The sequence below is a fragment of the Ranitomeya variabilis genome, chromosome 4 (assembly GCF_051348905.1).
Source record: "Ranitomeya variabilis isolate aRanVar5 chromosome 4, aRanVar5.hap1, whole genome shotgun sequence".
In the NCBI taxonomy this organism is placed as follows: domain Eukaryota; kingdom Metazoa; phylum Chordata; class Amphibia; order Anura; family Dendrobatidae; genus Ranitomeya; species Ranitomeya variabilis.
In genome coordinates, this window is record NC_135235.1 from 416,843,639 (window position 1) to 416,856,925 (window position 13,287).

General features: G+C 45.4%; 1 protein-coding gene across 1 annotated transcript in view; it reads right to left on the bottom strand.

The window, feature by feature from the left end:
* Window positions 1-10,929, bottom strand: part of GCGR (glucagon receptor) — a 172,020-nt gene extending 161,091 nt beyond the window's left edge. Inside the window, exon 1 of the mRNA XM_077251326.1 lies at window positions 10,752-10,929. The gene's annotated coding sequence lies outside the window, so the exon portion shown is untranslated. The remainder of the gene's footprint in view (window positions 1-10,751) is intronic.
* Window positions 10,930-13,287: the final 2,358 nt, after the last annotated feature.

A 13,287-nucleotide genomic window follows, 5' to 3' on the forward strand; every position in this document is an offset into this window, starting at 1 on the left:
GCTGTCTGTGTGTGGCGCTGTATGTGTGATAGTGGTGTTGTGTGTGTGTGGAGATTGGCAATGATGGGGTGGTGGGGGAAGGAAATGATGGGGTGGTGGGGGGAGGCAATGATGGGGTGGTGGCGGGAGGCAATGATGATGGTGGGGGAGGCAATGATGATGATGGTGGTGGTGGAGGCAAGGATGATGATGGTGGTGGGAGAGGCAATGATGGGGTGGTGGGGGAGAAGGCAATGATGGTGGTGGGGAGGCAATGATAGGGGTGGTGGCAGGATGTAATGATGATGGTGGTGGGGGAGGCAATGATGATGGTGGGGGAGGCAATGATGATAGAGGGGGAGGCAATGATGATGACGATGATGGTGGGGGGAACAATGATAATGGTGGTGGGGGAAGCAAAGATGGGGTGGTGGGGGAGAAAGCAATGATGGTGGTGAGGGAAGGCAATGATGGTGATGGTGGAGGCAATGATGGTGGTGGTGGAGGCAATGATGATGATGGTGGTGTGGGAGGCAATAATGATGGTGGTGGGGGAGGCAAGGATGATGGTGCTGGAGGCAATAATGGTGGTGGTGGAGTCAATGCTGATGGTGGTGGAGGCAATGCTGATGGTGGTGGAGGCAATGATGATTATGGTGGGGGGAGGTAATGATGGTGGTCGGGGAGGCAATGATGATGGTGGTGGGGGAGGCAATGATGGTGGTGGGGGAGGCAATTATGATGGTGGTGGGGGAGGCAATGATGGTGGTGGGGGAGGCAATGATGGTGGTGGAGGCAATGATGATGGTGGTGGAGCCAATGATGATGGTGATGGAGGCAATGATGATGAAGATAGTGTTGGAGGAGGCAATGATGATGGTGGTGGGGGAGGCAATGATGGTGATGGGGGATGGTGATGGGGGAGGCAATGATGATGGTGGTGGAGGCAATGATGATGATGGTGGTGGAGGAGGCGATGATGATGGTGGTGGAGGCAATGATGATGATGATGGTGGGGGACGCGATGATGATGGTGGTGGAGGCAATGATGATGATGATGGTGGGGGAGGCGATGATGGTGGTGGGGGAGGCAATGATGGTGGTGTGGGAGGCAATGATGATGATGGGGGTGGGGGAGGCAAAGATGATGGTGGTGGGGGAGGCAATGATGGGGTGGTGGGGGAGAAGGCAATGATGGTGATGGGGAGGCAATTATGGTGGTGGGGGAGCCAATGATGATGATGGTGGTGGGGGAGCCAATGATGGGGTGGTGGGGGAGAAGGCAATGGTGGTGGTAGAATAGGCAATGATGGGGTGGTGGGGAGAAGGCAATGATGGCTGTGGTGGAAATGACAATGATGATGGTGGTGGGGGGAGGCAATGATGGAGATGTTGGAATGGGCAATGATGGGGGTGGTGGGGGAGAAAGCAATGATGGTTGTGGTGTAAAGGACAAAGATGGTGGTGGTGAGGGAGAAGGCAATGATGGAGGTGGTGGGTGAAAAGGCAATGATGGAGGTGGTGATGAATACAATGATGGGGTGGAGGGGGACACTAATGATGGTGGTGGAGTGGGGATGCATTATACCTTTTCAGGGGGCTGCATTATGCCCTATGAGGGGGCTACAGTATATTCTAGGGGGGGCTGCCTTATGAGGGGATTGCATTATGCTCTGAGGGGGCTACATTATATTCTGTGAAGGGGCTGCATTATACTATATGAGGAGGGCTGCATTATGCCATATGAGGGTGCTATATTCTATTCTATGGGGGGGCTGCATTATACCTTATGAGGGGGTTGCATTATATTTTGTGGGGTGCTGTATTATACCCTATGAGCGGGGCTGCATTATATTCCATGAGGGAGGCTACTTTATATTCTATGAGGGGGCTACCCTAACCACTGCTACATAATTAAGATGGGTGCTACCTTATATTATATCCTGATATTAGCGTGTGTTACCACACAATTGATGGTCTTACATTTATTTCTATGTAGCTACATAGTGGGCCCCAAGAATTATTTTCTATGGTGGGCCCATGGTGCTCCAGTTCGACACTGACCCTATAGGGCAGTCCGAACCTGCCTTCTAGTGTTCTGCTTAGGTAAAAGGGCTCTTGGAGGTTTAATGGCAAGGCATGGCTCTAACCCCTTAAGGCAGAGTCACACATAACGATATCGTTAACGATATCGTTGCAACGTCACGCTTTTGGTGACGTAGCAACAATCCCGCTAACGATCTCGTTATGTGTGACAGTGACCAACGATCAGGCCCCTGCTGGGAGATCGTTGGTCGATGGGAATGATCAGGACCTTTTTTTGGTCGCTGATCACCCGCTGTCATCGCTGGATCGGCGTGTGTGATGCCGATCCAGCGATGTGTTCACTTGTAACCAGGGTAACTATCGGGTTACTAAGCGCAGGGCCGTGCTTAGTAACCCGATATTTACCTTGGTTACCATTGTAAAAGTTAAAAAAAAAACAGTACATACTCACATTCTGATGTCACATCCCCCGGCGTCCACAGGGTTAAAACTGCTTTCGGCAAGAGCGCTGCTAATATGCACACGCTGCTGCCGAAAGCTTCCCTGCATTGACTGTGTCAGCGCCGGCCGTAAAGCAGAGCACAGCGGTGACTTGTTACTGCCGGCGCTGACACAGTCAGTGCAGGGAAGCTCTCGGTAGCAGCATGTGCATATTAGCAGCGCTCTTGCCGAAAGCAGTTTTAACCCTGTGGACGCCGGCGGGGGACGTGACAGACATCAGAATGTGAATATGTAGTGTTTTTTTTTTTACTTTTACAATAGTAGCCAGGGTAAATATCGGGTTACTAAGCGCGGCCCTGCACTTAGTAACCCGATGTTTACCCTGGTTACCCGGGTGCTGCAGGGGGACTTCGGCATTGTTGAAGACAGTTTCAACGATGCCGAAGTCGTTCCCCTGATCTTTGGTCGCTGGAGAGAGCTGTCTGTGTGACAGCTCCCCAGCGACCACAGAACAACTTACCAACGATCACGGCCAGGTCGTATCGCTGGTCGTGATCGTTGGTAAGTCGTTTAGTGTAACACCAGCTTTAAAGTATCTATATTTACAAGTACTTTAAGTGGTTGTCTGATGAAAATAAGATATCACTTATCCTGATAATAGGTGATAACTTAACGATCGGTGGGGGTCCGACTACTGGAATAAGTGATAACTTGTTTTCACCAGACAATCCCTTTAGGTTTTTCTGTGTTGTGGCTCCAGAGTATGGATTGTGTAGTGTGTGTACTTAGTACCTATTAACTCTATCCTATGAGGGCATGTTAAAGATTTCCTATAAGACCTTGCCTTCTTCCATAGAAATTTCAGGTTACATAAAGCTGTACCACCTCAGAGAAGCTGCCCATAGCTTAGTACAAAGGGCGATGTAGGATTACGTTACAAAGACAAGAATAATACCCATTAGTTTTCTTATTTTGTGCAAGTATAGCAGTTAGATAAAAGCTCTTGTCCTTAATGCCACACATGAGAAGAGGGATAAGGGTTAGATGCCTAAGGGGTAGGAGCTTTGAGCTGTGGCTTTTAGGTATACATTATAAGACCCCTGCCACAAAATTGGATTCACCTTTATTTATTCTTGCGTTTTGCCAAAATTCAACTAAAAGCAAAAAGTTATGGAAAAACGGCCCCTGTCCACCAAGGGACAAATTGCTGGACTTGGTCTGCACAGGTAATCCAGTACACCCTCTGGTTATGTAAGAGATATATAGTAACTGGGCAGTGATAAGGGCAACTAAGAGCATCTACTGCTCTGAAAACTATGTTCATGATTCTTACACCTGGTGAGTGATCCAAAAGACCCAACCAATCAATTCTGAAATAGATCAGCTCAGAGCATACAATATAGCATTAACTTGGTATGTTATCAATATTCACAATGGTTATTCTTAATCAGTCTCTTTACACTGGAGGCAAGAAAATGTGTCTACTCTTAATAGAATTTATCCACTTTGCTTTTAATTCTAAAGTTTCCTTAAGGACTTGTGAATATTCTAGAACTTCACACAGAAATAAAATACAATCAGGCCTCTCCAACCCAGTAAACTCTGTTGCATTGAGCAAGCCCACTATGACCTCTAGTCCAATGACACTCCCTGATCAACATGATACTTTTTCCTCCATATTGTCAAAACGAAGACTGTGCTTGGTTGTGAAAAAAACAAAATGCTGCCCTTTTTGCTGTGTTGTATAGAACTTTTAATAAGGGAGATTGATTTTGGAAAATGCTGGCATCCTTTTTGCAATTTGTATGATTTTCTCCAACGTTGGCTCCACATAGGGTTGTCTTATGTAAGACTTTTGTCGAGAGCCTGGATCAAACAGTGTATTCTCTGGATCATTACAATCTCCATTTAACAGATGGACCCCTCACATTGCAGATACCTCTCTTATATGGCGGTGAGGTGACTCCTGAAACTGTGAGATAGTCTTTCCTTTTTTCCTCTAGTGCTCTCCATGAAGGCCAATACTAAAGACACCATTTGCTAGAAGACATACTGGATGCAGCTCTTGACTTTAACCAATGAGGATCCAGAGGTGGTAACTCCTATTAGACAAGCGCTAAAAGCATTTCTCTTCTTATTAGCTTATTAAGGGCTTATTCATAAAGATATGTTATTTTCTTGATTGAAATACCTATAGAGTTGGACAAATAGACAACTAGACTATATGCATATATGCCTGTATACTAATTTCACTTAACAATAGACCCAGTTCTTGAAATTTCATACAAATTAAACAGGAAAACCACACAGATATCAATCACAAAGAAAACCGCTATATCTATGCTTGTTTGTGCAGAAAAAAAAGGTCAGTTTATCACAATTTCCTATAATTTAGATATACACCACAGCACGATAACAGCCAAGCGATATACGTACATCTGTTGTAACTATTCATGCTCTAGTTTTGCTAGGAACCATTAGTATCTAAAGCCATGGTGAATAACCATAGAATAACCTTTGAATAAAACATAGGTGCCGCCATTTTTGAAGTTGGTAAAACACTCAGAAGTTTGTACAAAATCACTGACTAATTTCCCCCACTACGTTGGTGTTATCAGGGAGCCTAATAGATACAATCCACCTAGTGCTAGATTCCCTGCCATTAACCTGGTTCCCTCAACAGTTGCCATCTCCAGCTGCCACACAGCATGAATAGATCTATACTTGCCTAGTGTTTTGAAAAATGAGTTCAAAAATTGATTTTGGGGACCACAGTTTATACCCTTAGCCCTCGGATTTCCATCTTGCACATGATGAATGGCTACTATGGTTTAAGGCACTTATAAATCCAACCTTTAAAACTAGGTTGTTTGCTCCAACAGTTCCTGAAAATTGGTTGGAAATTGATTTTGGGATCCTTGGTTTACACCTTGGGGTAGCTGCAATTTTGATTTCCATCTTGTACATTAAAAATGAGTTCTATGGTTTCACATTGGGAACTTGGTTGTTTGCCCCTATAGATCCAGAAAATTAGTTAAAAATTGATTTTGGAGTCTTCATTTTACACCCTTGGGTGCCTGGATTTCTCATTTTCAACTTACATGTCATAAATGGTTTGAGGTACTTAGAAATTTGGAGAGAACTGAGGTTGTTGCCCCCCGTGGAGAAAAACATCTACAGCGCTTATAGCATCTAGAATTTCATGCTGAAAAAACATCACACATATGATTAAAGAAATCTAAATCAGATACCGAAACCAGCATGATGGAAGATCTTACTGCATGTGCTTAGTGTGCACATTTCTCCTCATACAGCTACACGCATTTCCTACTGAATGTTCCAGCTGAAAGTCTACAATCTTAAAATACACATTCCCCATGATATATTGTGAATACACATGGACAGCTTCACAAAATTAACTGTATCTGGGCAGAGACAGACTGCCGTATAACTCGTGCGATGATCGCATTGCACTACACGGACGGGCCCAGCATCTCTCCTGACCTGAGCGTGACAGTGCGATGACTTTCTATGCAGCTGTGAAGCTCAGGTCAGGAGAGCCGACAGCCAGTACGAGGTTTACGATGCGATCCTCGCACGAGTTATACGGCGGTCTGTTTCCGCATCTACTATAAAAAATTGGGGAGAGAACTTTGTGCATTCTAGCAGTTGGGAACAGAGTCAGAATATCAAATTCTGTATTACTGGTTAATCAGAAAAGTAGCTATCAGTCCATGCAGGGGTGCAGAACCCACTCGTAATTATAAAACACTAACACACAGCAAGCAGCATAACTTTTTCTGATAAAATAACAGATCTGAAAAAAAAGCCAGTAGTGTCAGGGCAATGAATGACACAGGGATTATCTCATTGGTATTTTTAGAATTGGAGCGCCCCCACACCACCGCAGGGCCGAGGGGTACCCGGAGCCGGGCCTCTGGGTCTCTGCTCTGGGGTTGTCACGGTGGCTAGACCCGGTCCGTGGCCCTGTCTGTCAGTGGGGGACGTCCAGTGCAATAAGTGGTGTTGTAACGGTGCAGTTGTGGGGTGCAGGTCGCGGTAAATAACGAGGACACCAGGTTGCAGTCTCTTTACCTCTTTACTGGAGATCTCTGAGTCCTCAGTCCAGAATACGGTTCACCAGGCTGCGCAAGTCCGGCCGGTCCAATGGCACCTCCAGAGTTCACTTCACAGGTGGAAATCGGTGCCTTCCTTCTTAGCGCTATGTGTTGTAGTCCTTCCCTGCTGTGCTTACGGAAAGTACCCCACAACCGTTGTGTCTGTTTCTTAAGTTCCCTCACAACTCGATTAAATGATGTTCTTCTAATCTTCCGTCCCTTCCTGATGTTACAGTTAGAACGGCACCCGTTTGTCGGATAGGCCTGGAGTTCTTCCGGGACCCTAGAGACGCCCCTCTCCCGCAATTGCCTCCCAAGACTTCATAGGTGATATGTGTTAGACAGCCCGCCTTAAACTGACTGTCCTGCCGCTGTTTAGAGTATTGCTTGAAGCTGAATGTTATAATACTCCCTCGGCGTTCCGGCCACCGGTAGTGCGCCTCAGTAGGGTGTTGCTCCGGTCTTACAGCACGACCCCTACTGGAATTCTCCTATTGCTTGATCTCGTTTCTCACTCAGCACAATCTATCTCGCTTCTAGTCCTTTCTTGGGTCCCGCCGCTTCCCGGAGCTGGCGCGGACCCGTTACGTTCTTTTCAATGCCAAGCCTCTGTCAGGATCCCACCCCTGACAGAGACCCTACTGTCTCTTCCTCCACAACACCCTCTGCCACTAGGTGTTGCTTCGTCCAATCCAGTCAGCTTTCTGATCTCACTTCCTGCCTGACCCCCGGTTTACCCACTATGGTGGGGAGTGGCCTAATGAATAGCACCCTTAGCTCCCCCCGGAGGCCCTGCTGTGAAATGTATTGGTGTCTGTGATACCTGATCAGATGAACTCCTTCAGTGCCATCGGACGCACCGTAGCTCCCCATAGTGGCGGAGCCACAGTACTGCAACGACCAGGACTCTGGGGCGCTGCAGAATCCCTCTGTCATCTAGTGACCCTCAGTCCCTAGACAAGGCAAATTACTACTGTGCATCGTTACTTTAATAAAAGAGCCTAATTATTGATTGCTCCTCATTTTTTGGTTCTGATCATGTTTCTGTTGGGACATTCTATTTATCTGATCCGTTTTAGGAATAAGTGATCCATTGCATTGGTTATACAAAGGGAGGGGCCCCATTGATTATTATAGGGTCTGTTTGGTGTCTATTTTTTTAGGATGAAAAAAAATATTTCTGCATGTAGAATTTTTTTCTTTTGCTCTAAAAAACCCTAATAATTAATAGGGCCCTTCCGTTTGCATAACTGATGAAACGGATCACTTAGGGTGCTTTCACATTGCGTTCTGTCCCACGTTCAGTGGTCCTGTAGGGGCTTGTGTCTAAACCACCCCCCGAAACGTGTGTCCTATGTCAGAGGTGTCTACGACCGGAAATGATGCACAACAGAACCCACATTGACTCTGTCAGTGCCATTACAGTCAATGATCCTGTTGGCGCATTTGCCCAAATCCCGTTTTGCGATGGAAGCCCCGACGTGACCATCAAACGTGGGCATGAACGCCATGCAAAAAGGGGATTGTTTGTTTGTTTCCAAACCGGAATAGACAAGCATACATGAGCCTTAGTTTTTACACGTTTTTGCATTTGGAATTACTTGGAACTTGTGGCGGACTGTATGATTGTCTGGAATATTATTTGCTGGATTAAAAGGATTGTATTGAACCCTGCCTAATTAGAAACCACTAAGCAGCCAGGTTCTTCCGGTGATCAGCGTATTTTTTGTTCACTGACCCATTATGCGCTGAGCATACATTATATTCCACTTATATGATGTGGAATTACGATTTTAGAGAAAAATATCCTGAAACATTAGACAAACTCACATTAGGCTTTTTTTTCCAGTGGAGTTCACATTGTATAAATGCACAGTTAGCTTCCTGTAAAAAAAAAAATTGCTTTTCACATGCACAATTTTTATTGAACTGATCAAATCCCATTTTCACTACTTATTCTTTAGAAATAGCATCCTATGGAAGGTGAAATCTGCTATATCTGCAAACGCTGCAATGGAAGAGCACCTCCTAGTGGTCTAATAATTCCTGAAACCAAAAAAGCGTTACTCGAGGATTCCTTCATTGCAGGGGCGGACATATTATTGGGGAAACCTGTGCAGCCACACAGGGGCCAAAGAGGTAAAGGGGCCCATTTCCACCTCCATAGCAGCTTTTGTCACATCGCATATATGATGAGCTATGGGACTTAGGGGGCCTCTTTTCTCTGGTTTAATGATACACCTAAAATAATGCCTGGGGAAAAGAAAATGTAAATGTTTCTATCCATTTACTAGAGTGATATATCTCATTGAGTTGTAGGTATCACATGAGCTTTTCTGTGGTTATGACTTGTATAGGTGGTTGACGAATAGCTGGTTGTGTAGTAGGCACCATATATCGGGCCCCGGTCCTAAATCGGGGGCATTGTGTCATCGTACTGCTTGATCTTCATAAATCGGACAGATATATGAATATTAGAGCTAGTCTTCCATTGAAGTGTCTTCCAATCCACTGCTTGCATCAGCTATTATTTTGGCCAGGTACATACAGGCAATGCATGATTGCGCCCATGCCATCTAACACCCCACCCTGGGACATATTTGCACTCTTTCATGTTCTCTATCCACACACCTGGTATATCCCAGCTCTCACCCACACTACTTTTAGAGTCACAAGGTGATCAGTAACCTGTAGCTCGTTGCACAACTCAGGAAATACACTACTAACAAGATGCAGTATAAATTTACAAAGTCCAAGCAAGCGCCTGTGGCAAACACACAGTCGCCACTTCCGGAGCAGAACTCGGAATGCAGATATTTTTCAGGTTTTTGGCATCAGGGAAGTATCAAACCCCAGGGGAGCTCTTGTGTGGACAAGTACTTACATAAGCTGGCCAAGCAAAATGCAGCCGATCATGTCCCGATAATCATTGCTGATAGTTTCAATAAATAGCGATAAATATCATCAATGCGCACAAGCATTATTTCCATTGTGAGCAGTCAGAATCATTAAAACGATGAGTCCGAGTCACTATTGAATTTCCCCATTTTTCATCTAGTTTTTCCCACTTTAAGGCTACTTTTTGTTTTTCACCAATTTTTCACTTTAAGTTGCGTCCATTTTGAAGCCTACTTCCCATTGTTGATTTGACTTTTTTTCTCATAATCCAGATGTTTCCAGATGATTCATTATTTGTGATTTCTTTTAAAAAAAAGTCAGAACATTTTTACGCAAATGTACCCCCTTGAGTGATTTTTTCTTGTACACCAGGATGTTTTTGCACAAAAACTAGAGTTGCATGTAACTTTTTAATCGATCTTGAAAACTTTTGCTCTAAAGAAGGAGCAAAAAAGATAGACAAAAATAAGAATTTTTGATTTTGCGCAAAATTTATGACCCCACATGCCCCGTTTTGAACAATGTGGCACTAAAATGGCAATGTGGACCACAAGGATAAAAAGAAAGTGACTTAAGTCTTATGGAATAATCCTGACATTGGTATGATTACTCTCATCCGCTGTAAGTATGGAAAGTGTATAGACAATATATACAGTCATTACTGGATCCGACTGCAGATTGCAGACTCCCACAGTCTGTAAGCTATGAATCTAGTGAACCTCCTGTCACTTGCTCCTCATCATTCATCGATCTGCTCAGTAGCCGCTTCCCACACAGGAATAAGTGACTTCTAACCCAAACTCCCATTGGGAAAACTTCAGATACACAAATCTGTGTGGGAAGAATGGACGGTGCACAAACACATTACTAAAGTTATCACCCCTTAACGCAGAATCAAAACCAGGGCATCCCACATTGCTGAAAATCCTATATACCAGGGTAAATTACACTATTGATATAAATGTGACTTTTATAGGATTAAAAAAAGAGGTGCAAAACTCTCATTGTTGTACTACAAATCCCAACTCAATAGGACACGTCTAGAACTTGTAGCTTTGCAGCCACCAGCGAAAAATAGGTTGCCAAAGCTAATGGCAGATAGACATTTTCCTGTCCTAGGAAGAACTATAAGTCTCAGGTGTACTTATTGTCCTACTGTATACTACACACACAAAGAATCACTTATGTAACAAAGAAGAATAAACCGATAACAGTAGACGCAAGCGAGGGAGATGATAAAATACAGAGGTAGACAGGTAAGGCACTCACAAAGTTCTTGGAAGAGGCACTTGTGGAATAGAATGTCCTCCCAGAAGAGTCCATGAAGTCATCCCTCAGCATCCATGACCACCCTGAGCCCAGCCATGACATAGAGCACTTGGCAGGAGGCTTCTTTGCTCTTTCCTTCTTCTTTTACACCCAGAGCAGGTTAGATGTCTCACCAGGAGCCGGTGCCTTTGCCAAAGTCTGTACTTGACAGATGCAGAATGCAGCCTGCCCTGTGGGTGGGGACACAACCTGTCACTTATGCTGGCTGACTGGTGAGAATGAGCAGACTCTGCCACTGGGTCCTAAAATCACTGATCCCACAAGAAACGTATTGCTGTCAGTGAACAGCTACAGCCGGCCATTCTCATAGTGTAGGATAATGTTGGTAATATTTTTGGTTCTGTGCATCTGGACCACTAGATGTTCTGCAATACTGAAAGTAAAGGAAGGACAAAGTATGTGCTGAAATTGTCGATTTTCTCTTCTGCATGTCTAAAAAGCCCAACTTCATCCCTGTGTAGAAAGTTGTAGATCATGCTGATTCCCAAAGTCTGAGAAATGCTTCACTATCGGGAATCTGTCAGTAAGACCAACCCTCCATACAGTATACATGGTCTTTCAAAGTTGTTTCTATCAATACCTACAGTGCTTTGAAAAAGTATTCATACCCTGTGAACATTTCCACATTTTATTATGTTACACACACAAAAATGTATTCTATTGGGATTTAATGTGATATACCTATACAAAGTAATATTTGTGACATGTGAAAGAAAGAATTCATAGTTTTCTAAACATTTTAAAAGTATAAATCTAAAAATTGTGACCTGATTTGTATTCAGCCCCCCTGAGTCCGTATATTGCAGGACCAACTTTAACTGCAACTACTGCTGCAAGTATTTTGGGGTCTGTCTCCACCAGCTTTGCACATCTAGTGCTGACATTTGTGTCCATTCTTTATTGCAACCTAGCTCAGTGAGATTGGATGGAGGCGTCTGTGAGCAGCAATCTTCATGTCTTGCCACAGATTCTCCATGGGATTTAGGTCTGGACTGTGACTGGGCCATTCACATATATCAATATGCTTTGATCTAAACCCTTCCATTGTAGCTCTGGCAGTATGTTTAGGGCTAGGGGCTTGGTTCAGAGAGGGCAAAATATCTGAATTACAGATAATGACTTACAGGTGACATTCGTTCTGATAGTCCTTCACTTTTCCATCTGGCCCAGACCAACATGACAACTTCTCCAGCCACGACTCATCTGCAGAAATTTTGTAAGGAGGAAGATCGGTCTGCGGGTACCTTCGCAATGCCGGGTCCGGAACTGTCGAGGCTGCGTTCAGTGTTGCCGGGGGGGAAGAATGGGGAGCTGGACAGGACCCATGGCCTGGTGAGAGAGGGCGTGGCGAGACAAGGGAGAGAGTGGGAAGTGTGGTAAAGGAGCAGAGTTTCCTGCTGGCAGGGAGAGGAAGCAGGTGTGCGCTGCGCTCTGCGAGGAGAGAGAGGGTGCGGAGCTGAGACTGGTAGAGGTTACGTGTGGACCCCGCGGAACCAGTGAGCACGCAGAGCTGCGGGCACTTGGACATACAGTGTGCGGTGCTTGCATTGAGAAGCGAATGCCAGGTGCAGGATCATGAGGTGTATTCCCCCTTGCTGACAGGCGTGTGTGACGCCCTAGGGTCCTGGTCATCACAGTGGCATTACTAACCCCTTGGGGAGAGTGATGTCATGCTTGGAGGCGATGAAGGATAACTTTCACCAGGTAAATCTCACATACAACACATTCACACTCCAGGCCAGAAGGGGGAGCTCTGAACCCGGATTAAGGGGAGCTGCCCTGATATATTCTGGATGGAGGGGAAGTTAGAGCAGTTGGTCCAGAGAGACCAAGGGAGCAGAGAGCGCCTGACAGCAGACTGGTGGAGTCTGGGGATAGGAACGTGTTTGGAGCCGTGCAGCTGGAGGTGCTGCAGCTCAAGCATTGAAAGAATTAAGAAAGATGAGCAGATTGTGGAAGAGATTGCAGGAGGGAGAAGCGCAGGAGAACAGAGCCAGTGGAACAGAGCTGAGAAGTGGATACCTCCCTGGCTAGTGCAGATTCCGGTAGCCGGAAGAACGTGGCCGTGCTGAACTATATAGTGGCATAGCAGAAACCAGCAGGACAACTGTCCGCACTGATACCCAGGAGACTATGATATTTATAGGGCCCGGGTCATGATAGAGACCCTGTAAAACGGCCCAGTTCACCTGTCATACGGGTTGTTTCCTAACCTTTATGGGGGACAGAAAGGAACTGTGAGGACCTTTTTTGAAGAAATAGGCAGTAAGGAACCACATCACCACTGCACTTTTAGGAAAGCTTTGATCTCTACCTGGTGAGAGGACCTGGATTTGCCTCCAAGCCGGCTGGACTCTGCCTGTACCTGTTGTCCGGTGCCTTGGACTGCGGTTGCCTGAAGCGATAGTAAACCAGGTAAAGACATTGCAAACCAGTGTCCTCATTCTTCATCACACCATTCACCATCTTCGTCTGG